Source organism: Leuciscus leuciscus, assembly GCF_965113295.1.
Source record: "Leuciscus leuciscus genome assembly, chromosome: 3".
Lineage (NCBI taxonomy): Eukaryota > Metazoa > Chordata > Actinopteri > Cypriniformes > Leuciscidae > Leuciscus > Leuciscus leuciscus.
Genome location: NC_138727.1, coordinates 62,691,923 through 62,717,220, shown reverse-complemented (window position 1 = coordinate 62,717,220; position 25,298 = coordinate 62,691,923). Strand labels below are relative to the sequence as shown.

Genomic DNA, 25,298 nt, shown 5'->3' with positions numbered 1-25,298 from the left:
CACAAAAAAATATGCAGCCGTTTACATAAAACGGTGTTTAAAACATAAATCCGGTGTTAACAAATTCAAATGCTTCCGAATGGCGTAGTAGTTTCTCTCTTTCACTTTCGTTTTTAACTCCACCCACATGTGAAAATCGCGCTCCCTCTAGTGGCGCAGAGCATCATCAAATTCCCAGGTTCTTCTTCTTCTTCTTGATCAGATCTTCTTCTTCTTCTTGTTTTAATGGCGATTAACTCCTTAGGAGCATTTATTCTCGCTACTGTCTGTGTAATACTATAACACCATCTTCCTGTGTTACTACTGTCCCATCTAATTTGCCACTTATTAATTACATTTTTCTTAAAAAAATCGATTTAGCCTATTTTTTCCCCATAGGTACTCTAACATCCACCTCTCTCTTGTCTAGTGCTTTTTTTTTTTTTTTTTTTTTGCTAGTTTATCCAAGAGGTCCTCGCTGCAGCTTGTAGCACGATGACATAGCTGGATCAGATCCAACACATACTGGACGCTGTTACACATTCGCGGTGGTGTGTTTTGGTGACGTCATATATGCATGCGCACTAGTAGACTGTGATTGGTGTTGTCAACTGGAGTGCTTTCCCCAGTGACTACAAGGAGATGAGTGCCATATAAACAGACCAGTTGCCTTTGTTGTGGGGACTTATTTAAAGACTTCCCTGCAGGCTATATTGGAGATATACTGAGGTTGCTGCTCAGCAGACTGCTTCATCTGTGACGGCAATCACTATAGCCCCAAGGACAACTATTTATAAAGTTAAACACATTGTTAGTGTCTGAATCTATCAGTCCTCAATCTGGACTTTACAGATGTAACATGACACACAGTCCATGTAAGTCATTATGTGCAAATATTTAATGAAGAAAACCAGTAACCCAGTGTTACACTGTGCAGATGTTACAATAAAGAGACATTTTCCCCTGTTACTATCACTAATACAACCTAATGAAGTCAGCTTGATTCAGTCATATTCATTTATATTTTGACATTTATTTCAACTTGTATTTAGCTTATTCATATTTAGCTTACCTGGCAAAATATTTTGACAAATCCCAAATACAGGAACACAAATATAAACATTAATGTTTTCAAATGTAAGAATGTGTCAAGGTGGCAAAAAAAACAAACAAAATCAAACATATGAACTGCTCAGAAATGTAGTTATATAAGAATAAAAAAAAGAGAATAGTGGTAAACAGAGTGAGCAAAACATGACTGAACAACACAATTCTTGAATGTATAAATTAGTGCTGCCGAACATTTTCTCATTACAGTTATGATAATATAAATAATTATCATCATCATCTAATTACACAGAGAGAAAACACACTGACCTAACAGTAAGAGTTCGTAACAATACAGAAGGATAAAGCTGAGATTGTGGATCCTCTGAAACAGTGACGACATCTACAGTAGCTTTATCCTGAAAAAAACTCAATCTCATGAATATACTCAAGCTTTACTCTAACTAGCTCTAGCAATCATTTAATGTCGACATCCCAGTAGTCAGCAATGTATCTTCATCAAAACAGAAATTTGTGTATCTGTCTTTGCAAACACAAAGTCCTTGGATGTACGCACATAGACACACAAATGTGTGTGTGCGTGTGTGTGTGTGTGTGTGTGTGTGTGTGTGTGTGTGTGTGTGTGTGTGTGTGTGTGTGTGTGTGTGTGTGTGTGTGTGTGTGTGTGTGTGTTTGTGTGTGTGTGTGTGTGTGTTTTACATGCATCTTGCAATGATGCATCAATTGAAATATAATTGCATTAGACATACACAAGCAAGTAGATGCCCGAAAAACTAATTTACAAGTAACAAGTCTGTGTGTCTTAGGTGTTTCTCACAGCAGGTTGTTAAATCTGACACAGTGACAGTGAGGACTCAAACACACCAAATCCAGCATATATGGGTTCAGTGAATGTGGCGTTAAATGTGTGTAAGTGTGTGAGTGTGTGTGTGTCAGAGACGCTGTAGAAGGACAGAGTGCCGGCCGACACGTCCACATACACTCCTACTCTGTTAGAAAAGGGTGATGGTACAGGTACATTATTGTTCACATTGTTGTGCCAGGAAGTGAATCCATTATCTGAACAGTACAGACTCCAGGATTTGTCACTGCATCCAAACCAAGAGTCATTCCCTCTTTTCCTGCTGAGTTCTTTATACGTCACTGCTATATCTGCCTTAACTCCAGTCCATTCAGCCTCCCAGTAACAGCGTCCAGTCAGACTCTCTCCACACAGAACCTGCTCAAAGTCATCAAATCTCTCTGGACGATCAGGATAGGACTGCTCCTCCTTAACATGTGTTGCTTTTCTGTTGTCCTCAGACAGAGAGAGGTTAACATGTGCTGTGTTTGGATCCAGTGTGAGATCACAGGCATCTGAACACAAGAAGAGACATGAGAACAACATGAAGGAGGTTTGTAAATACAATTGAAGTTTATGCGATGTGCCTATTTAGATAGTTAAGTAAATGTTTGTGTGTGTGTGAGTGAGTGAGAGAGAGAGAGAGAGAGAGAGAGAGAGATAGAGAGAGAGACCTACATTTTCTCATTCCTGGTGTGATTCTAAAGGGGTCTCCATGGTCCACACTTGAGAGAGACAAATATAAACCACAAATGTTTCATTAAAAGTGTGCGAGAAAATGCAAAAAATATCAGTCAGCAGCAACTAAGCTTTATCTAAGCTTTATCTATACAACTATAGAGAGTTAAATAGGTTTAACTCTCACAAGAGCACATTTGATTCTACCAAGGGTTAGTTTTATTCCAGGAACATACTTTATGCAAGTGTACAAAAGCAAACAATGATACTTTAAATGTGCAGAAATATGTCTAGTTTCAAGTGATCAGAAGGAAAGGTTGCCAGGTCCTAGAAAAATGTCCAGCCCAATGTCGACTCAAAACCCGGTAAACCTTTAATATAAAATACCTTCCTTACAATTCCCTATGTGGGAGAAACGCACGTAACTTCTAGGTTGTGAAGTGAAATGAAACGTGCCTCTCATTCCATCTCTCCTTCACTTTCTCTTTTTTAGCGGTCCTGAGGTTTCCAGGTATTCATTCAAAGGATCAACACACATTAGTAAAAGGATGTTTTTTTGTTTGTTGTTGTCTACAGTTAAACTTTTCGGTGACCTTGATGCATTATATAAGTACTGTCTCTGTAAATAACTGTATTTTTTCCTGTGACTCCATTTTTTTTAAATTGCCCAAAACAATAGATTACTTGCATAACCCCGGTTCTCTGATAGCATTAAGTGAGGTGTCTCACTATGGGATACGCCCCTTCCGCGGATTCCACAGAAGTCCTATTACATTACGCCAGCCCCAATTGGCTGGCAGACATGACGTAGTGTCTGGGAGTGGCTACCCCACCCCTCAGTATAAGAGGAGCAGCACTGCGTCATTACGACATTCAAAACAAGCACACCTCTTCCTCGCTTCAACACAGCAAGGAGGGTGATCTGGTGAGACACCTCACTTAATGCTATCAGAGAACCGAGGTTACGCAAGTAACCTATTGTTCTCTTTCAAGCATACGTTTCGGTGTCTCACTATGGGATATACTAACTCCCGTAATGCCAGATAGCCTGCCTCGAAGTCTCCTGCCAACCACAGCACCACCTATAGGGCTGAATGAGTCCCAATTCATGACTCAACTCCAACGCTCAAAACTGCATGTGCCAAAGTTTGAGCAGTAACATCCAGTTTATAGAACCTTGCAAACGTATGCGGTGAGGACCAACTCGCCGCTTTACAAATATCCTGTATCGTGACTCCTTTAAAGAAAGCCCACGAAGTTGACATTCCTTGTGTTGAGTGCGCACGTAAACCAGTCGGGGGCGCATGGCCCTTACTGGAATACGCCAATGAAATCGCCTCCACTATCCAGTGCGACAAGCGCTGCTTAGTAATCGGCTTCCCCATTCTTGGCTTCATCCAAGATACGAACAGCTGATCACTCTCCCTGAACCCTCTGGTTCTTTCCATATAGATGCGTAAAGCACGCACAGGGCACAACTCATTTAGCTTTTGCTGTCTCGGTGAAGCAAAAGGTGGTGGATAGAACGCTTTTAGCTCAAAAGGAGTGACAGAATTAACTACCTTGGGCATAAATGCAGGATTAGGCTTCAAAACGATCCATGCATCCCCGGGCATGAACTGCATACATGCTGAATGCACCGAAAGCGCATGAATCTCACTCACGCGTTTCGCTGAAGCCAAAGCTAACAGCAGCGCCGTCTTAAACGACATTATTTTAAAATCAATCTTGTCCAGTGGCTCAAACGGGGATATTGAGAGCGCATCAAGTACCAGTGCTAAATCCCATGAAGGGGAAAGCGGTTTTGAAACTGGCAGAACGCGACGCGCGCCCTTCATGAACCTGCACACTAAAGGATGCTGCCCAACGGTTTTGCTATCAAAACCTATGTGACAAGCAGAAATAGCGGCCAGATACACCTTAACGGTTGAAAACGCTTTTCCTTGGTCTATCAAATCCTGTAGAAATGATAGAACTATCGCCACTGAGCACTGAAAGGGAATCTCATTCTAACACGGCCCATTTGCAGTCGTAGAGAGACCTAGTCGACGAAGCTCTAGCATTCTGTATAGTTCTGATGACATTGTCAGACAGACCGGTTGTATTCAAATTTAACCACTCACAGGCCAGGCCCATAGTGCCAAGCGTTCTGGATGGGGATGAAGGATCCCCCCCCCCGCCTGTGACAGTAGATCTCTGCGTAACGGGAGAGACCACGGGTCTTTGTATAGCATACGTATGATCTCCGCCAGCCAGTATTTCCCTGGCCACCTCGGAGCTATTAATATCAGCTTTAGTCCCTCCTCCCTCACTCTGTAGAGTTTTGGGGATATTAGTGCTATCGGTGGGAACGCATACAGAAGAGTGCGGGGCCAGTCGTGTGCCAGCGCATCTATCCCCAGAGGCGCGCTCTGATCTTTCAGGGAGAAAAACAGAGGACACTGAGCATTGTCGTGGGACGCAAACAGGTCCACTGTCGCTCTGCCGTATATTTCCCAAATCTGTTCGACCACTTCCTTGTTCAATTTCCACTCTCCGTAGAGTGGATTTCCCCTGGATAGCAGATCCGCACCCTGGTTCATAACGCCCTGTACGTGCGTCGCTCTCAGGGATAAAAGATTGGCATGGCTCCACAAAATCAGTTTGCGTGCCAGCGTGTGTAAGGGAAGTGATCTTAAGCCTCCCTGCCGATTTATATATGCCACAACTGTGGTGTTGTCCGTTCTCACAAGAACATGATGTCCTTTCAGAAAAGTAAGAAAATGCTTCAACGTTAGAAACACAGCCAGCATTTCCAGATAGTTTATGTGAAGATCGGTCAGGTGATGACCCCATCTTCCATTCACTATCCTGCCCTCGTGAATGCCCCCCCAACCGGACAAAGACGCGTCCGTCGTTATGACTTTTCTGGTTTGAACCACGCCCATAGGAACCCCCTGAACCAAGAAGGTTGGGTATCTCCACTGGCGCAGTGCAAAGACTGCCTCTGACGTCACTCTCACTCTCCTTCGGGAGTGTCTTAATGGGTCCAGTCTCAGAGATGCTACCCAGCGCTGAAATTCCCTCATAAATAGTCTGCCTAAGGGAATAACCATTAGGGCTGAGGCCATCAGACCCAATAATCTGAGGCATGTGCGGAAGGAAACAGTTTTCCCCCTCTGAAACTCGGCCAGGCATAGGGTGAATTTTCCCACCCTGTCCTCTGACAGTCGCGCTCTGAATGTCACAGAGTCCAGTAACAGCCCCAGATATGTTATAGACTGTGCGGGAGTCAAAACACTCTTTTCGGTGTTTAACTTTAAACCCAGTTTCTGAATGTGTTCCAGAAGCATAGTTGTGTGATTTTTCGCTTCTTGCTCTGACTGAGCTGTCACCAACCAATCGTCTATGTAGGTAGCGAGACGAATGCCCCTTTCCCTGAGCGGGGTCAGGGCCGCTTCCGTACATTTTATAAATACTCTCGGGCTGAGAGACATGCCGAATGGTAAAACCAGGTACTCGTATGTTACTCCCAGGAAAGCAAACCTCAGGAATTTCCTGTGGGGTGGGTATATGTTTATGTGAAAATATGCGTCTTTCAGGTCGATTGATGTGAACCAATCGCCCGGGCGCACCAAATTTAGGAGTGTGGCATGAGTGAGCATTCTGAACTTGTACTTCCTTAGGTATTTGTTCAGCGCACGTAGATCTAATATGGGACGAAGAGCACGAGTTCCTTTCTTTGGGACTAGGAAGTATCTCGAGTAAAACCCACTGCGGCTTTCCTCGGGTGGGACCACTCGTATCGCCCTTTTCTTCAACTGGGAGTTTATTTCGTCCTGAAGAACGTGCTTTAATTCTCCCCGCACCTGAGAATGAATTATCCCTTTGAAGTGCGGGGGGGATTTTGCAAACTGCAGCCTGTACCCGAATTGTATTGTCTTTAATACCCAGCGGGACTGTGTGCACTCTCGCCAGTAGTCTATTTGTAGCGTTCTGGCGCCATCGTGTGGCTGAGTCACGAACGAGTTTGTGGTCTGTACTGCGCATGCGTGTACACTTAGAGTTTGGACAGAGTCTGTGTGGCTCATCACCTCTAAGGGCTCGAACGCTCCCCGAGATGATGTTATAATGTGTTCTGTGAACATGTTTTGCAAAATTTTTTGGGGAAATGTATTTTGCAACATTCTTTGGGGGTACAGTGAAAACTTTATTGAGTTTTGAACATGAAAAGTGCTTGTGACTAGTGGGTGGGTGTGCACCTCTGCACCGTGTCTTTTCCTTTTCACCGCTCTGTTTCCCCCGGCCCAACCGGGCGCTGTTTTCCCCACAGAACATCTGTGCACCGAGGAACTCGTCGTGTGTTGAACGCTGAACGACTGAGGGTCGGGAATTAGCAAACTGGGGGGCTGTTGACTCCCAAACTGGGGCAGACCGTGTCAAACTGCCTTCTTCTTCCTCCTCGCTCCCTGAAGATGGGGCTGGGGATGAGGCTGAGGGGCTGGCTGGACCGTCTGAGCTGCTGCAGGCGGATAGTTCTTCCTATGCCAGCCAGATCTTTGCTCTTGCACTCCACTCGGACCCGCTGCACTCACGATAGGTCTCTGCCGTTTCGGAATGCGAAAGCTGGGAGGTGGGCGGGCCGTAACCTGCGCGAAGGTCTGCCGGGGTGGCGGAGGGGGTGCAGTCTGTGTCTTTCTCGGCATACAGAGTTGCAAAGCCTCGTCGTCCCTCTTTTTCTCTTCGCATCTTTTTTGCATCTGTGTCAGAGCTGAGCCAAAAATGCCCTCTGGAACTACCGGTGCATCCAGGATGGCTTCTTTTTCCCTGTCAGAGAGATTAGCCAGATTAAGCCATCGCCCTCTCTCTTGGATAACCATTGTGGCCATGGCTTTCCCAGCAGCCTGAACCGTGCATCTCTGAAGACGTAGAGAGAGATCAGTGACAACGCAGATCTCTTCCCAGTGTGTCTGACCTGGTGTGGTAGACACTTCGTCCTGCAGCTCCGCTTGGTATGCGGTCAGCAGAGAGATCGCGTTCATAGCCCTGGCAGAGAGCGCAACTGCTTTATAAGCGCGTTCCGTCATGCTGGACTGGAAACGGTCAGCTTTAGATGGCAAGGTCGGATTTGCAGCCGCCGTGCGCTTCGGTTGCAAGTGCGCGGCCACCAGTGGCTCCATGGGGGGCATTCGGAGAAGGCCTTCCTTTTCCATCCCCTCCACCCTGTACCGGCATCTTGCTGGTAAATGGCTTGTCCTTCCACGTAACCGCGAGCTCCTCCAGGAGCTCTGGGAAAACAGGAAGGAGCTGTCGTGCTGCTCGTTTTGCACTCGGCAGCCTCTTCCCCTCATAGCGAGATTTTGCAGTCTCTGCTACCACGGTAGGCCACGGAATATTTAGTTTCCCTGCAGCGCGTTTGCACACATCTTGCAGATCAACACTAACGAGCGGGGAGGGTGGTGGCCCGCCTGCCTCTTCCGTGGATCCCGCCGCAGCGAGGAGCTGTGCCGGTTGTGCGGAGGGGAGGAATGGTGAGTCCTCGAAATCTTCCTCTTCGGAAAGAAGGAAGTCCGATTGCTCCTCTCCCTCATAATTAATCGCGTCCTCTTCCTCGTCCGAGCTCAGACTGGGTTCGGTGGGTAGAGGCATGCACGCGTCGAGCTGCTCACTCCAGGATAGAGCTGCCATGGTGGGCAGCCCTACAGGGTTGGATACCTGCGGGGTGGCAGCTGGCGCGGGGCTAGGTGTCATGAGGGGATCCATGCCAGACAGGCTAGCTTGGCGTGCTAGTCTGCGACGAAGGCTCTTCATGGTGAAGCGTGCGCAGTGTTCACAAGAACCGGGATTCTCGATAGCCAATTGAGCATGTTTCAGCCCGAGACATGCAGAGCAGACCTGGTGTGTGTCTTTGCATGAAATTTTGTTCCCGCATGAACAGAGTCGCACAGAATCTCCCTCACTAGCCGGGACAGTCTGCATTGCTGCAGCCATCGTAGTGTCGAACAATCCTTGCAATCGGCTGGAATGCTAATCGAAGGAGCCAGGCGAAAAACGGCGTGGTGGCCAGTAATTCGTCCGGAGGTTCGTAGAAAGTTTGTAGGCTTCTGGTGTGAAGCGAGAAGAGGTTTTTGAATGTCGTAATGACGCAGTGCTGCTCCTCTTATACTGAGGGGTGGGGTAGCCACTCCCAGACACTACGTCATGTCTGCCAGCCAATTGGGGCTGGCGTAATGTAATAGGACTTCTGTGGAATCCGCGGAAGGGGCGTATCCCATAGTGAGACACCGAAACGTATGCTTGAAAGAGAACTGTGCAACGCTGCCTGAAGGCTTCTTCTCTTGTTCATTACTCTCTCTCTGCTGACACCTACTGTTTGCCTGAGGTAGATTATTCCACAATGAGTGGCATTGAAATACAAAATAAATATATGGTAACACTTTATTTTGATAGTCCACTTTACTCATTCTTCTAACTATAAGTAACTTTGCAGCTACATGTCAACTAACTGTCATTAAAGTATTAGTAGACTGTCTGCTTAATATCTGATAAATCTGTATTGTGTTGGTCCCCCAACAGACATTCTACTGACTATAAGTAACTTGGCAACTATCAGTCATCTTATTCTCCTAACCCGAACCTTAACACCTAACCATAATCTAACAGTCTACTGACAGTCTACTACAGTCTACTAATACTCTAATGAGAGTTAATTGACATGTAGTTGAAAAGTTACTTATAGGTAGTCTAAATAAAGGGTAACCAAATTAGAGGATGGATACCGGTACCCGACGGATACCCGATGGGCCGGGCTGGGTTCGGACAGATATTTAGAAATGATGTTCGGGTTCAGGTCAGGCTCGGTCACATAAGCGCGATAAGGCATTGAACATTTTAAATTTAAAACAGCTTATTATGTAGGTATCCAATGGGCCTGTTTCACTTGATGCAAAGGTTTGTTTTTGTGATTAAAATAATTTTAAAATATTACCCTAACCCATCTTCCTGTGTGCGGAAATTGGTTTATGTAGCTGTGACAACGAAACACGTGCATAATGTGCGGGCCTGTGTAAACGTGCGCTTGTTACCACGTGTGCGCTGATGCGCTCATCTGTTGACATTTACGAATGCCTTCAAACAGTTGCTTAATAAAGGCGGGCTTTCCACTCAAACAAACGTACATGTGTCATTAGTCTGAGAAAAAAAGGAGATTTTAACTGTGTCGGTCTCAGGTCGGGCTCGGACATAAATATCTTAATGCCTGTCGGGCTCGGGTAGGGTTCGGTTACTGCTCTGCCGGACGCGGGCCGGGCTTGGACAGAAAAATGCGGCCCGATCCGCACTCTAAACCAAATATATTAATTTGAATTAATATTTGTTATCAATATATACATTTGTCAAAATATCAATTTTAGATTTCAAAACATCCCTTTTGCGAATACTGTAATAATCCATTGCTTTTTTTTGCATGCATGAAAAAGGAGTCTGACAGTATGATCCACACAGATATCCCATCTCGGTAACACTTTATTTTGATGGTCCCTTTTGAACATTCTGTTGAATATAAGTAACTTTGCAACTACATGTCAACTAACTCTCATTAGAGTATTAGTAGACTGTCTGCTTAATATCTGCGAACTCTTTATTGTGATGGTCCTCCAACACATATTATACTGACTATAAGTAACTTTGCAACTACATGTTAACTTATTCTAACCCTACCAGTCTATTACTAATCTAATAACACTCTAATGAGAGTTAGTAGACATGCAGGTGCAACGTTACTTATAGTCAACAGAATGTGTTAAAGGGACTGTACTGACTAAGTCCTAAACAAAGTCTAGTACTGGTTGCTAATACAGCGGATTAATTTTAGACGTGTGCCCGTATGACCTCACACAAAACAAACGGAAAATTCAGTAATGTTAAGTATTATCTAGCAAGTTTATTTTCCTCCATATATCATATAGCGGCAATATCTTAACTCATAATACATATAACAAAAACAACAAACCGAATTGTTCACCACAAAGGCAAGGCACAAAGGCACAGTCGAAAACTGTTTGCTTCCCAAATCAGCAACACCTGTGTCTGGGTTTCCTCTGAGTTAAATGACCTACCCGGGCTGATCCGAGATCAGCTGAGCCACAAAGCACAAAGCCCCCTAGTGGCACAGGACAAAATTACATAAAATAATACAAAATGAATATGGCTCATACAGGGACCATCAAAATAAAGTGAAACCCTGATGTCACCATCATTAATCTTGGAATCTTGTGGCAAATTCAAGATGCTGGAAATTTCCTTAAGAACTGCACACAAGTGCAACAGTAAGTTTTGGTGTTGTTTTCAAGACAAAGTCATCACACCAAGATTGGATTCAAATTTTATGTTAATTCTTGATAAATTAATTCTTGATTTCTTATGCAAAGTACATCATCATTGCTGGTAGTTCAACTAATTTCACCCAACTGAAGTTAGCAGTATTAGTAATCTTGCGTGAAACTTCCTTGATACATACTCAAGTTTCTCCAATGAGCAGTTTGGATCCTTCAGTTTGTCGTTGAGCAGCTGGACTCCTGATTGTCCTGGATGATTGTAGCTCAGATCCAGCTCTTTCAGGTATGAGGGGTTTGAACTCAGAGCTGAAGACATATAACCACAGCCTTCCTCTGTCACCATACAGCCAGACAGCCTACAGACACACACAGTCAGATCAACTACATACATACATACACATTCAGATAAAAACACACATTAACAGTCAGACAACCCACAGAGATATATACTAAATAAGAGATAAGGGACATATCTGAGTATAAAAATGGAAAGGATCTGATGAAAGACATAATAGGTTCTGGAATTATCAATTAATTTAACAAACATACAATTCTATACAAACAGTTTAAATCACCACCCAGAAAGTTCAGACCATCCTCGATCAGTGATCAGCGATAATTTACCCATTTTTATGCTTAAATCACAATTAACACAAAATATTCCTTGCTTGAATAAAAAGTACTGGGCATCCAAAATATCTACTATCAAATGTTACACACCTCAGTATCTCCAGCTGACAGTTTGGACTCTTCAGTCCATCAGAGAGTAGCTTCACTCCTGAATCCTGGAGGTCATTGTTACTCAGATCCAGCTCTCTCAGGACACAGTTTGAGGATTGTAGTGCCGGTAACACAGTTTCACATTGCTGAGCAGTGAGATTACAGCTAGCAAGACTGAAAAAAACAACAACCTTAACCTGTTTCCATAAGTGGCATTTCAAAAACACCAACATAAACATTCATTCAGATTAAAATGAAATCTAAAACTGAGTAAATTATAAATTATGTAAATTATATATTATATTTACTTGACACAACAACAGAAACTATAATCCTATTTAAAGATATCTCTTTGTAATTTATGGATTAAACACTCACAGAGCTTTAGTGCAGTTGATCACAGCTGGTATCAGTCGTCTTCTACCCTCATCTGATGTGTTGTATTTTTTGAGGTCCAGCTCATCCAGCACCTCCTCTGACATCTGAAGCATGTAGGCGATTGTTGAGCACTGAGCAGGAGAGAGTTTCTTCTCTGAGTTTTTGTCTGATTTCACAAACTCCTGAATCTCTCTGGACAGAGTCTGATCTTTGACTTCCAGCAGACAGAGGAACAGATTGATGGATCTTTCAGCGGAGAGTCCATGTCCATATTTGATCTTCTCTTTAATGTACTGTGTGGTTCTCCTGATGCTCTCTGAGCTGTTCTCTGTGTGTGTCAGTAGATCCTCTAAGAGTCTCTGATTGGACTCCAGTGAGACGCCCAGCAGGAACCGTAGGAACAGATCCAGCTGTCCGTTCTCACTCTCAAGAGCTTGATCTACTGCTCCTTTAAGCAAATTTTGTACTGAGGCAAAATTCTTCAGTCTCTCCATGGTAATGCTCACATGGTAGTAAAATGCATAAAAAGCAGCAAGAAACTCTTGAACGCTCAGGTGAACGAAGCTGTAGACTTTCCTCTGATGAATCACAGATTCCTCCTTAAAGATCTCAGTGCAAATCCCATATTGCACTGAGGCGTCAGTGACGTCTATGCCGCTCTCTCTCAGGTCCTCCTCATAGAACATCACATTGCCCTTCATCAGCTGATTGAAAGCCACTTCAGCAAGTTTCACAATCACTTCTCTGTTGGACTGCAGGAGTTTCTCTGGATCTCTCTCTTCATACTTCTGATTCCTCATGTTGATTTGAATCAGCAGGAAGTGGATGTACATTTCAGTCAGAGTTTGAGGGATTTCTGTACTCAGATCTTCTCTCAGGAGCTTTTGAAGCACAATGGATGAGATCCAGCAGAAGACGGGTATGTGGCACATGATGTGGAGGCTTCTTGCTCTTCTGATGTGTGAGATGATTCTGCTGGCTTGCTGCTCATTACTGATTCTCTTCCTGAAATATTCCTCCTTCTGAGGCTCATTGAACCCCTGAATCTCTGTCAGACGGTGGATGTATTCGGAGGGGATCTGATTGGTTGCTGCTGGTCTGGAGGTGATCCAGATGAGAGCAAAGGGAAGCAGCTCTCCTTTAATGAGGTTTGACATCAACTCACCCACTGATGAAGTCTCAGTCACATCAGAAACTTTCTGAGTGTCTGAAAACATCAGTGTGATTCTGCTTTCATCCAAACCATCAAAGATGAACACAACTTTACACTCCTCATAAATCTTTGGGTCCAGATTGTGAAGTTCAGGATGAAAGTCTACAATAAATCTATGAAGACTGTACTGATGATCTTGGATCAAGTTCAGCTCTCGAAATGGAAGCACAAACACAAAATCTACATCCTGATTGGCTTTTCCCTCGGCCCAGTCCAGAATGAACTTCTGCACAGAGATGGTTTTTCCGATTCCAGCGATGCCTTTAGTAAGAACAATCTTGATTTGGTCTTTCTCCTCACATACTGGTTCAGGTGAGGCTTTAAAGATTTCATTGCAGTAGATTGGAATGTCTTGTGAGTGTTGTGTTATGGCTGTTTTCTCCATCTGTAAAACCTCATGTTCTTCATTCACTCCTTCTCTCTCTCCCTCTATGATGTAGAGCTGTGTGTAGATCCTGTTCAGGAGTGTTTCATTCTCTTGGTGTTTGGGTCCCTCAAATAATCTCTCATACTTGTTCTTCATGCTGGTTTTGTGCTGGTCTTTGACTCTCTGCAAGTCTCCAGTCTCCAGTGAGTGTTTTTGCAGGACTGCTTCAGATGTAGAGAATGGCACATATCTGTTCGGATCACGTATCTTACTCCTGCTGAAAAAATAAAAAAGCAGCAAAAATGACAATTACAGTAATTACAATGAGCATCAGAAATATCATCAATATATCAGTTACTGGATATGACTTTGGTGTCCCTTTTCGAGTGCATATGTTGTATAATCCATTTTTGGATTACATTTGGTGTTATTTTATTGAGTTTCTTAAATTATATTATTTGTCTGAGATGCACAAAAGTAAATAAGCAAGTTAATGTTTATACTAACAGAGGGTTAGAGATCACTGGTCCATCACTGAATTCAAGTGGTTGTATCAAGGATGTGTTAGTCTTCAGAGACACACCGCTGGGTTCCGGAGACTCTGATCTCTGTCTATTCCTCCTGCTGATACTGACATATATATATATATATATATATATATATATATATATATATATATATATATATATATATATATATTAGTCTAGATGGAAATAGGGGTCCACGCACACCCCACAGCTTTTTTTATGCCACCTGATTTTTTTTTAATCTTTAAAGTGTCTATTTTCAGAATCTGCCAGGTACCAAGCTGAAATAATGTCCCAAAGGCTTCATTTTTAACCCTTTGCTGCACCCGACCGGAACCCGAAAAATAAAAAAATGATGTAGAAAGTGGCATAACATTTGAAGTAAACAACATACAGAGACAAATGAACACATTTTCCCATACAATTCTGACCCTAGGAATTTAATGGCAAAAAATGGCCAAAGATGTGTAGAGGATCAACTATATTTTCGTTTTCTCAAGCGCATAGGGAGATTTTTTTTTTCATAACCTGTTATTTTATATCATTCAAGTGTCTATTTTAAGATTAAATTGGGTACCAAGCTGAAATAATGTTCAAAATGCTTTATTTTTAACCCTTTGCATCAAACCCAAAAAATCTAAATATGATATAAAGTGGCATAACTTTTGATGTAAACAACTCACAGAGACAAATGGACACATTTTTCTATACAATTCTGACCCAGGGAAATTGTTATTTGTTATATTTGACAACATCTTGACCATCTATGGTCAAAAACAGCAGCAAAAAAAAAAAAAAAAAAAAAAAAAACTAATTTGACAATGTTTTTATTATACTAATAGCAGCCTGAAATGGGGTTTATTTTAACCTTTTACTGCACCTATCCTGAACCTGAAGAAATTGAAAATAGCTTTACTTTTGAAGTAAACAAAACAAAGCAAATTAACTTAAAAAACACAGAAAAAATTCCAGAAAGGTCCAAAAAGTTGACTAACTGCCAGTTTGGGAATGTTGGGGTTTTGCAGTTGGCAGTTGGTGGCCGTTGGTTGGTACCTGCAGATCGCCATCTCCCACTGCTCTCTCTTTTGGAACAATTTCAGTAAGTATTTGAAACTATAATTAAGATATACCTTTGTAGTCATTACTAAGTCATAAGTAATTTTTCAACAGTTTTTACTTTAAATCACAGGCTTTCGGAAAGCGAGAAGCTATCATATCTACACAGTATCCGAGATATGAGACTCTGTGAAGCAGCCAGTTCACCATACCGCATGATGGATATTTGTGAACAGATTCCATTAACATTAGAGGACTTGCCTTTGGATACAATTTGATATCACCAATACTGCTATAAAAGCTTTACAGGGAAAATAGATTGTTTACAAGTGTCAAAGGCTTCTACATCTGGTGAATCATCATCATTAAAAAAGGACTCTCTGCGCCATGTCAAATCTCTGTCAATTCAATCTGAAGGAGCTCCAAGAAGGTGTTCCTTCTTGTTTCCCAATCAGTACATTTTCGGTGACAAAAAAAATCCAAGTTCAAGGGCAAGACTGAAGAGCTTACAAAGTTTCAGAGTTGGAAACACAAGGAACCAGCCTGGAAATTTATTGAACCTAGGGCACAGGAATTTAAAAAAGAGGCTCTTTATCGCAAGGTGCAGGACAAGGACCTTTTTGCAATGGAAGCTAAGTATCATCTATCATGCAGAAACTAGCAGGCCCAGAAGATAGCAGCACATAACAAGTCGTATTGTGTGGTAAAGGATTACATTCTTAGGAATGTGATTGAATGCAAAGAGGTTGTCCAGCTAAGACCCATGTGCCTATGGCCAAGCGCCTCTGACATGTGACCCAATCAGATGACTTGGCGCCCAACACGTCAGAGCGCGCTTAAATGGACGTGGCCTTAGTCTATAAAGGAAGCCCATTCTGGCCAAATAGCAGGTTTAAATCGACTGAAGCGACAAATCCTGACAGATTGCAATAGTACGGCAGGCTACGCAATACTCATTCCCTTACTCTCAGGGAACCGAGGTTACGTTAGTAACCGAGTATGTTCCCTTTCGAGAATGGTCACTTCGTATTACGTAGCTAATACGCAGTGGGGACGCAATGTAAAACGCCGCACTATTAGCAACTGGCTGCATACAACTGGAGCCTAGGGAAGCACCCCGAGGCTCACAGAAACAAGCCATAACAAACCCCAACATAGTGACAGTAACCAGACGTGAGTCTGGTTTCATGAATAATGTCCTGGAGTATAAGAGCTGGGTTCACTCAAAACATAAGTCCCAGGACAATTGTGCTAATGGGCAGTTATAGGTAGACTGATAAGATCGGACCCTAGCTGGAGTACTGACAATGCAGCGGCCATGAGACCGAGAAGCCTCTGAAACTTCCTGAGGGGCATGCACGCACCTACCCTGAAGGACCCCTTATAGAGAGAGCGCACTCTGGTGTGAGCCGCACTCTCATCATTGTAGAGTCGATAACTGTGCCCAGAAAGATTACCTTCTGGCTGGGTTATATATATATATATATATATATATATATTATTTTTTTTTTTTTTGTTATTTTTTTTTTTTTGTTAATTTGAACATGCATGCCTGCAAATACATTACAAGAGTTTTTTGTTTAGTTTTTTTGTGCGATGCCTGTTGTGCCCTGTGTAGTAAATTATGTGTAGAATCAGTGCCTTATTGAGTTTCAGTTAATTTAGCAATGATATAAAGTTGCACTTGCACGTAGTTGCTTGCGCTGCAGTTTATTAGAAGAAGCAGTCTGAAATATATATATATATATATATATATATTTAAAGCAGCTCAAGCATCACTTAATCAACATTCAATAAGGCACCAGAGCATATGAGCGGAGTGGAGCGGTGAGAATCTCCGCTCATCGCTCACGGAACTGTTCACCCCTCCGCTCCCCCGCTCAAAGCTACATCAGGCCGCTCCGCTCATTTTCGCTCAGCGCTCAACGCAGTTTGCTTCGCGCTCCACTCAAATCACCCCCGCTCGCTCAAAAAAAGGAAAAAAATCTACATGTATATCACTTGTAGCGGTCCCCAACCTTTTTTGCGTCACGGACCGGTTTAATATCAGACAATATTTTCACGGACCGGCCAAGGTGTGGCGGATAAATACAACAAAATAAAATGATACGAACGGCATAAAAAATGGGGTATTTTTTTTAAATAGCCTATAATAATAAACGTGAATCCAATATGTGTAGGCCATATACTAGCAACTTTATTAGCAGCGTCCTCTAACATCTCGCCTAAAGACAACTGAGAAAGTCTGAACACAAACAAAATGCCCTCAAAAGAAAAAAATCTCCATGTTTTCGGTGCTGATGCGTTCATGTAACATGTAGGCCTGGGTGGCACTGCCAATAACGCACCTAAAAGCTGTCACAACGAACCGGCAAAATGAATGATTATGTATATGTAAAATATAGCAGGAGACATTTTAATTGTTTACTAATAAACTATTTTTTTTATGTCTGTGTCGGCTGGAAAGATGACTCGCGATCTTCGCAGTATTGAACGCCCCAGAGAGAAATGCACACACGGATTACATAAGAGAGCAGTCTGTTTTCTTTCGTTTTGAATTGTTCTGTTTAAAAGTAGACATTTCAAGCTTTATATATAGCCTATGTCTCAGGTCAGTAGGCTATACGCTGAGTTTCGGTTCATTTATGAGACAAACTCCAGGTTCACCCGCCGGCGCCTTCGTGTCGTGATTATCTATTTTCTAATATATTTACTTATTTATTAAATCCAGACAATAATGGTTGATTAAACACTGATCAAAATTAAGATACAATTAATACAAAACGAAATTAAATTTAAAGACAGGCTTTGTGCTTTCTGTTTGAGGTCTCAGTGAAAGTTTTAAAGCAGTCTTTTAGTGCCGCTGTCAGAGCGCTCACATCCGTAACGGAGAACTGTCCCATCTGTAACATTGTTTTTTTTTTTTATTTCTAAATATGCGACTTAGGCTATGCCTATATATGTTTTTTATTCTTCATGGCGCATTTTTTGACTGATGCGTGGCGTGAGCGGAGCGGAATTGGAGCGGGAAATAGGGCGACGCTCCGTCCTTTTGAAATTGCCGCTCTGCGCTCTGTCCAAGATCCGCCCGCTCACGCTCCCCGCTCGCTCCCGCTCCACTCCGCTCACATGCTCTGTAAGGCACTAATCATTATATTTTAAAATATATATTAAAATTACATTATAATGATTGATATGTTCTGATATATATATATTAGGGGTGTAACGGTTCGGTTCTATACGATACACTTGTGTCACGGTTCGGTTCGGTACGGTTCGGTACGTTTTTGATACAGCAAAAAGAAAGAAATTTCCTTGATTAAATTTTTTTATTCTTTTTTTAATTAAATCTAACATCATAAAGTATGATATTTTTTTACTTTGAGCAATTCTAGAGCTATAGTTGACTCTTCTTAGGAGCATATAAAACAAAGCAGCTCCTTGGAAAAAACTACTTGTAGTAGTTATAAACAAAGGTTTATTTTAGTTCATATTAACATTTGAGGGCAGCAATTGTATTCATAATGTCAAAATAAAACCGACGTAATGTTACTTGAAGGCATTATAGCCTACTATTCCTGCCAAACTTCCATGGTTGTAGTTAGTGTTACTACAGTAAATCCATGGTGAATGTTGCTGATCTGTGGACACTGGATAGTTCATTCATGGCACAATGTTTCTTCCAGGTTTCCACGTCAGCGCTGTTTAATCCGTTAATAACGGAGAAATGTGAATATTTCTCACTAGATCTCGCAGAGATGTTATTACTTCTGTGGCGAACTCAATGCTTATTACCGCTGTGTAGTAACAGTGTCGCATGATCACGATCGGCTCGCGCTGCACTGGTCCAAACTGATAAATGGTCCTTCAACCACACAATAACGAGCAGTTTCGTTCCGCTTGCATTACGTTTGCCATTTGATGTTGGGCAATGTTGTGGTCGCGCCAGCGTCTCTTACATTATGAGAGCGCTTGCCACGCGCAACGTGCCTACATTTGAAATAAAGAAATTTTGGTCGGCAGGAAAAATGGTCCAACGAACCCTTCGGTTTGAAAATGCGTACCGAAAACCGAACCGAAAGCCTCGTACCGAACGGTTCAATACGAATACGCGTATCGTTACACCCCTAATATATATATATATATACAGGCTTGGGAGGGTTACTTTAAAAATGTATTCCGTTACAGTTACAAATTACTTCATGAAAAAAGTATTCAGTAACGTAATCCAAGTACCACAATATGAAAGTAATGTAATCGGATTACTTTTGGATTACTTCAACTTCACATATATAAATAAAGTCAAGCAAGAAGAAATATTTTTTTTTGGAAAACCTTTTATTTATTAAGAATTTGGTCCGGTGTAAAATATTTGCAAAATATAAACTATTTAAGAAAATGTCATATAGCTGTAAGTAACTATGTTGTAGCTAAAAACCTATTAAAACTAAGCAATCATGTCTCATTTCCACAACTTGGGAACACACAGCCCTGAATATTTATGTAAAGGGCTATACAGACATCTAGTGGCTACTGTATGGTATTACAGATTATTTTTGTTTTATTTTTAACTAACATGTACAAGGAAAAAACAAAAAACACAAGATTTTAAATTTCTACACAATCTAAATATTAGTTTATTTTAAAATAGGCCTAGGCTACATGTTGACTAAAGCCGTGATCTTTCTTAATTTGCCTGACTAAACTTGGGGCGTTGGCAGTGGGAGTTCCCCTATGTTACCTAGGCAGCGAACATCCCGTTAAGTGAGAAGAGATTAAGAAAGGACATTTTGGTACAACCATGTTGTTTGCATTTTCTTCTTAATGTCAGCGGAATTTCCATGAATTGAAAGCGTTTTTGTCCCGCGGGCAACGTTTCTACTGGTAGCAGTGATTCATTCAGCGTCTGAGGAGATTGTAGAAAGCTGTTATTTGCGCATGCAACAGCGGTGGCACACGTGAGTCATTACTGTCAACAGAACCAGGAACTACTGTATAATCAAGCAGCGCTTTATATAGTGTTATTATGCCAAAATACTGATTTATTAAGTTTTAAATTAAACCATTGTAATCCTGAAAGTATTCCCCCTTTTTTCAAAATGTAACTATAATCTGATTACTACGTTTTTTGACGTAACTGTAACAATCTACAGTTACTGGATTTTTGTATCCTGATTACATAACGCCGTTACATGTATTCCGTTACTCCCCAACCCTGTATATATATATACAGTATATACAGTATATATATATATATACTGCTCTCAGTCAGGGTTGGAAATTTCAAGTGGGCAAAAATAGCAAGAGTACTGGTTTTGTTTTGTTTCTGAATAAAAAATAAAAATTAAACTGGGGGCGAATCACTAATTCACTAAGCCATTCATAAAACCAGTCATTTGCTTTGTTCCTGAATGATTCAGCTGTTTTGAATAAATCGGTTGAAGGATTCAGTGACTCAATCATTAAAACTTGCTGCCACCTGCAGGCAGCTTTAGATTCCCATCTAAAAGTAGGCCTATTATTTATTTTTTTCCAACATTTCATATTTCTGTATTCATAGTTTTATATTTAAAACATTCATCTCGTAACATTATGTATGCAATTGTTATTGCAGTGCAAATGCATAAATACCACATCTAAATGTCACTTCATGCAGCTTCTGTGCAGTACTAAGATGAATTTAGTTTACACTGATTTCATTTGATTGGTAACAATAGCCAGTTATTCATTCAGAAGAAATCTAGTCTGTTTTGTCTATGTATTTATGAAAGTTTGGATCTACAAAATAAAATAAGTGAAGTAGGAGGCTTCTCCATCAACTTTTGTAGCCGCGAAAATCATAATCAAAATGGAGTCAGACATGAAAGCCACGCTGCAACGACTACTGTCGGAAAATGATAGCTCAGTAACAACTGAGTCATGGAGCCACGAGTTGGTGCTGAAATTTATGAACAAGCCTACAAAGATGACCGGCCAGTCCCATCTCAACTTCTGGCACTGGACTCCATCTTAATGGAAACTCAGTGAAAATTGGGTTTATGTGTGCTTGTGCGTGTGTGTGTGTGTGTGTGTGTGTGTGTGTGTGTGTGTGTGTGTGTGTGTGTGTGTGTGTGTGTGTGTGCGTGTGTGTGTGTGTGTGTGTCATAAATAAACGACATTTTGGATTTTTATTCAACTAAGATGAGCATCCCTTACAGAACAAAAATATATTTCCTATGAATTATCAATATATTAAACAGTTTAACAATATATTATAATATATTGAAAATATACAGAATAATATATTGTGTTAATATATTACAATATATTGAATAATACATAAGGAATTGCTGCTTTTCATATATTTGAAAAATATGTTTCATATAGTAGTACATATATATTTACTAATATATCATAATGTATGTAATTTTATATTCACTATCATACTTCATACTATATATGTAATCAGATATGGTACTGCACATGTAATATATTGCAGATATATTTAGTCATGCAACATAAACACATTTATAGAGAAATATATAATGTAATATATTTCTTATATTTCTTTAAATTATTTACATTATAAGTTGTATCATATTTTCATAACACAAGCACACCTGCATGTACTATTTAGCAAGTATTAGTATAGTATTTAGTATTGTGTAAGTATTTAGCGAAGAGACTTTTCACTTTAGAGGAGAGCACAGTCATTACTTATAGTCTTATTATAGTCTTAATGGTGTTCAGCCAATTGTCAACCGAACCACAGGCTTTACTCTTCAGCACAAGGGCCCCCAAAAAAACTCACACACACCGGACAACCTTTTAAATTAAAAATGAATAAGGCATTAAAAACTGACTGAATGAATGTTCCTTTGTGAATGCTCCAAAAACTGTGAATATTACATGTAATGCTATTTTTGTGTTCAGAATTAAATATGTTATATTCATTAATATATAGCCATACATGGTCAATGCATATATTACAGTATATTGAAAAATATAAGCACTAGTTTCCCATATATGGAAACGTATGTAATATATTACCTTTTATTTTGCAGTATATTCCCATATATTTTTGTTCCATAAGGGATGCTGTGATCTGTACAGTATTTTTTACTGTAACTGACAGGTTCCAGCCAAAAAAACACAACACGGGAGTGGGAGGGAATGGGAGTCATTCTTCTGGGATTGGGAGAAAATGGGAAGACGAGAAGATGTTTTTTTTCAAAACGGGATTTTCCCCCAGTTTTTTTCGTGGGATTGGGATGGGACAGGATTTTTTTTTGTGGGAGTGGGATGGGAAAGGTTTGAAAATCCATTCCTGTGTCACCCTCTGTGAACCCAGACACATCAGCGTTTAGCTTTCCATCATATTTGGGACTTCCACAACAGGTACAAAGCAGCATTAGCAGTTATCTCCAGCATGGTTGATGACGGAAAAAATGTCAGAAAGAAATGTTGTTGATGATGTGCATGAAGACACTCCTCACCGTGCAATTTTTTTATTCACGAAAAACAAGAAACATCCTGCGAGTAATATACAACGAATAACGAAATGGGAATATTCACTTTGCTTTTGGTGTGCACACACATAAGTCTGATCAATTAGAAAAAATATAGCACACTAAGTTAGAACCGTCTGAAGGTCTAGTCTGAGGGTTAGGGTTAGCAATGTGCTAAATCATGCTAACAACATGTTAATTAATGCTAGCAATGTACTTAATCATGCTAGAAACATGTTAAATCATACTAGCAAAATGCTAAATCATGGCAGCAACATGCTAATCTAGCAAGCAACTTGTTAAAGGGGTGGTTGATTATGATTTCACTTTTCTAACTTTAGTTAGTGTGTAATGTTGCTGTTTGAGCATAAACAACATCTGCAAAGTTACAACGCTGGAAGTTCAAAGCAAAGGGAGATATTTGCTTTTAAAGAAATTGCTTTTTAAGGACAACAAACGGCTGGTAGAGACTACACCACATTCCTCCCAGGTTTAGTGACATCGCCAACCCTAGAATTTGCATAAACCCCGCCCCCGGGAACGTGATTTATAGATTATCATGACAGAATATGCTAATCAATGACTAGAAGATAACTCCACATAAGGTACATAAATTCACCAACTAACCATTCAGAAATGTCCTGTTGCTTCTACATGTTCTCACTTATTCTTGAGTCTCTCCATCATTGTCTCACTCCGGTTTGAACATAAAAGGCTAAAAGCTTTCTGAAATGTTCAGTGCATGTCTGTGTATGGTAAAAGGACACAAGCTCTTGAAGATACGCCCTCTGCGCCGGGAGCAGCAGCTCATTTGCATTTAAAGGAACAGAAACAAAATGGTGCGTTTTTGCTCACCCTCAAAAAGTGACACTTTTAACATGCTATACAAAAATATCTGTTGGGTGTTTTGAGATAAAACTTCACATACACACTCTGGGGACATCAAAGACTTAATTTACATATTGTGAAAAGGGCATTATACCACCCCTTTAAATCATATCAGCAACATTCAAATCATATTAGCTACATGCTAAATCATGCTAGCATCATGATAGACTATTGCCTTCAAAACATTCAAACTTTAAACTTCAAACTACTTCAAACCATTTAAAAACCTTTTAAAAGATTCTGGTCTAGATTAACTGAAGTTAATCTAATTTAACAGATATTTTTATACAAAACCATTTAAAGCAAATTACACATTCATTACTAGAAAGAGAGAGAGTTAGTGGTTTAACAGGATTTAGTCAATAGAAGTCTTCATACACATCTTGAAAACTGCAAGCGAATCTGTTTGGGAAAGTTAGGAAGACAGTGACAGTGGAATTTCAGGAAAGTGATTTTGTGCTTCTCTGTGAAGGTTCAGTATCAGCACTCACCCACTGCAGGCTTCTGGAATACACTGTAAATCACTTTGAATAAAAGCAGCCGCCAGTCCTAAAATGGCCAGTGTCTCACCTTGGGTCAGAGGTCACTGTTGCATCACTGAATTTAGGAGGATCTCTAGTCTTGGAATGATCACTCTTCACAGACACACAGCTGGATCCAGGAGATGGAGAACTCGTTTCAGAGGCAGTGTCCTCATCTTCTCTCTTGACATGGAGACTCATTTTAGTTTTCTCCTACTCTCATTTGCCAAAAGAGTGTGGAGAGACTGATTTCAGACCTTAATTGTGGGAACACAGAGTTATATTCTGTAGTCCAATTATTCAATACAACAAAGTAAAAATGTAAAAAACGACAACGTTAGTACATTCTTTATCTACATGGCATTGCAATCTAACTATTTATCCCCATATTATGATAACATGCAAAGACAGCTCAATGTAATATAAGAAAATCATGGTCAAAACTGATTTTCTCATAATAATAATATCCTCCTGATAAACACATTTATTTTGAAACGGTTCTTAAATCTGTGAAAAAAAATACTGTGAAAAGTAAATCTAATTTTTTTTCTTTCTTTTCTGTTTTTTTTACAGAACATGTCTTTTATTAAACAGAGCTGGATACACTTCTCTTCTTCACCAAGCAAGTAAACAACAAAAAAATTACTTACAATCCATGTTGTTAGAATTACTAAATATTTGGTTTATGCATAAAAATGCAGAGTCACATAAATATTAAAGCTATATCCTATGATTTTAACTTTCCTTATACTGTTGAGAAAGGCACTGTCTGTTCATAATAGTGTCACGTTTAAAGTCTAAAGATGATGAAGATGAAGGCAGGTTAAGAGTTTCAAAATAGTAACAAGGTTTATTAACAGAAATGAACAACTCGAGAGTGCAGAGTAAACACCAACAATACCAGACAAAGAATGAGTGAAGATGAGGAACTTAAATACACATGGTGATGAACTAAATGATGAACAGCTCTGATTAACAAATGCATATCCATTGAAACTGATTATGGCAAGAAAAGGGAAACAAAGGAACACAAGAACACAGGTGACTAAACAGACTGATAGAAAACTAAACCAAAACTGAGCATAACTGTGACTAATAACTAATTATTTTGGCCATAATAAAAATTAATTTTACTTAAACAGAAACAAAGACTTTTCTCATGGATTTCACATGAGAAAACGATCATCTGCAGAGAGAAACCATTCTAAAGACATCACAGAGGGACTATTTTATTTTATGTTGTTGTTTATTATTTATTCA

At 40.6% G+C, this 25,298-nt stretch overlaps 1 pseudogene across 1 annotated transcript in view; it reads right to left on the bottom strand.

Annotated features, from left to right (window-relative positions):
* Positions 1–25,298, bottom strand: part of LOC309493648 (NACHT, LRR and PYD domains-containing protein 3-like) — a 44,145-nt pseudogene that overhangs the window by 14,081 nt on the left and 4,766 nt on the right. The window contains exon 3 of the transcript XR_014211773.1: positions 24,088–24,295. The product of XR_014211773.1 is annotated as an NACHT, LRR and PYD domains-containing protein 3-like (transcript). The remainder of the gene's footprint in view (positions 1–24,087; positions 24,296–25,298) is intronic.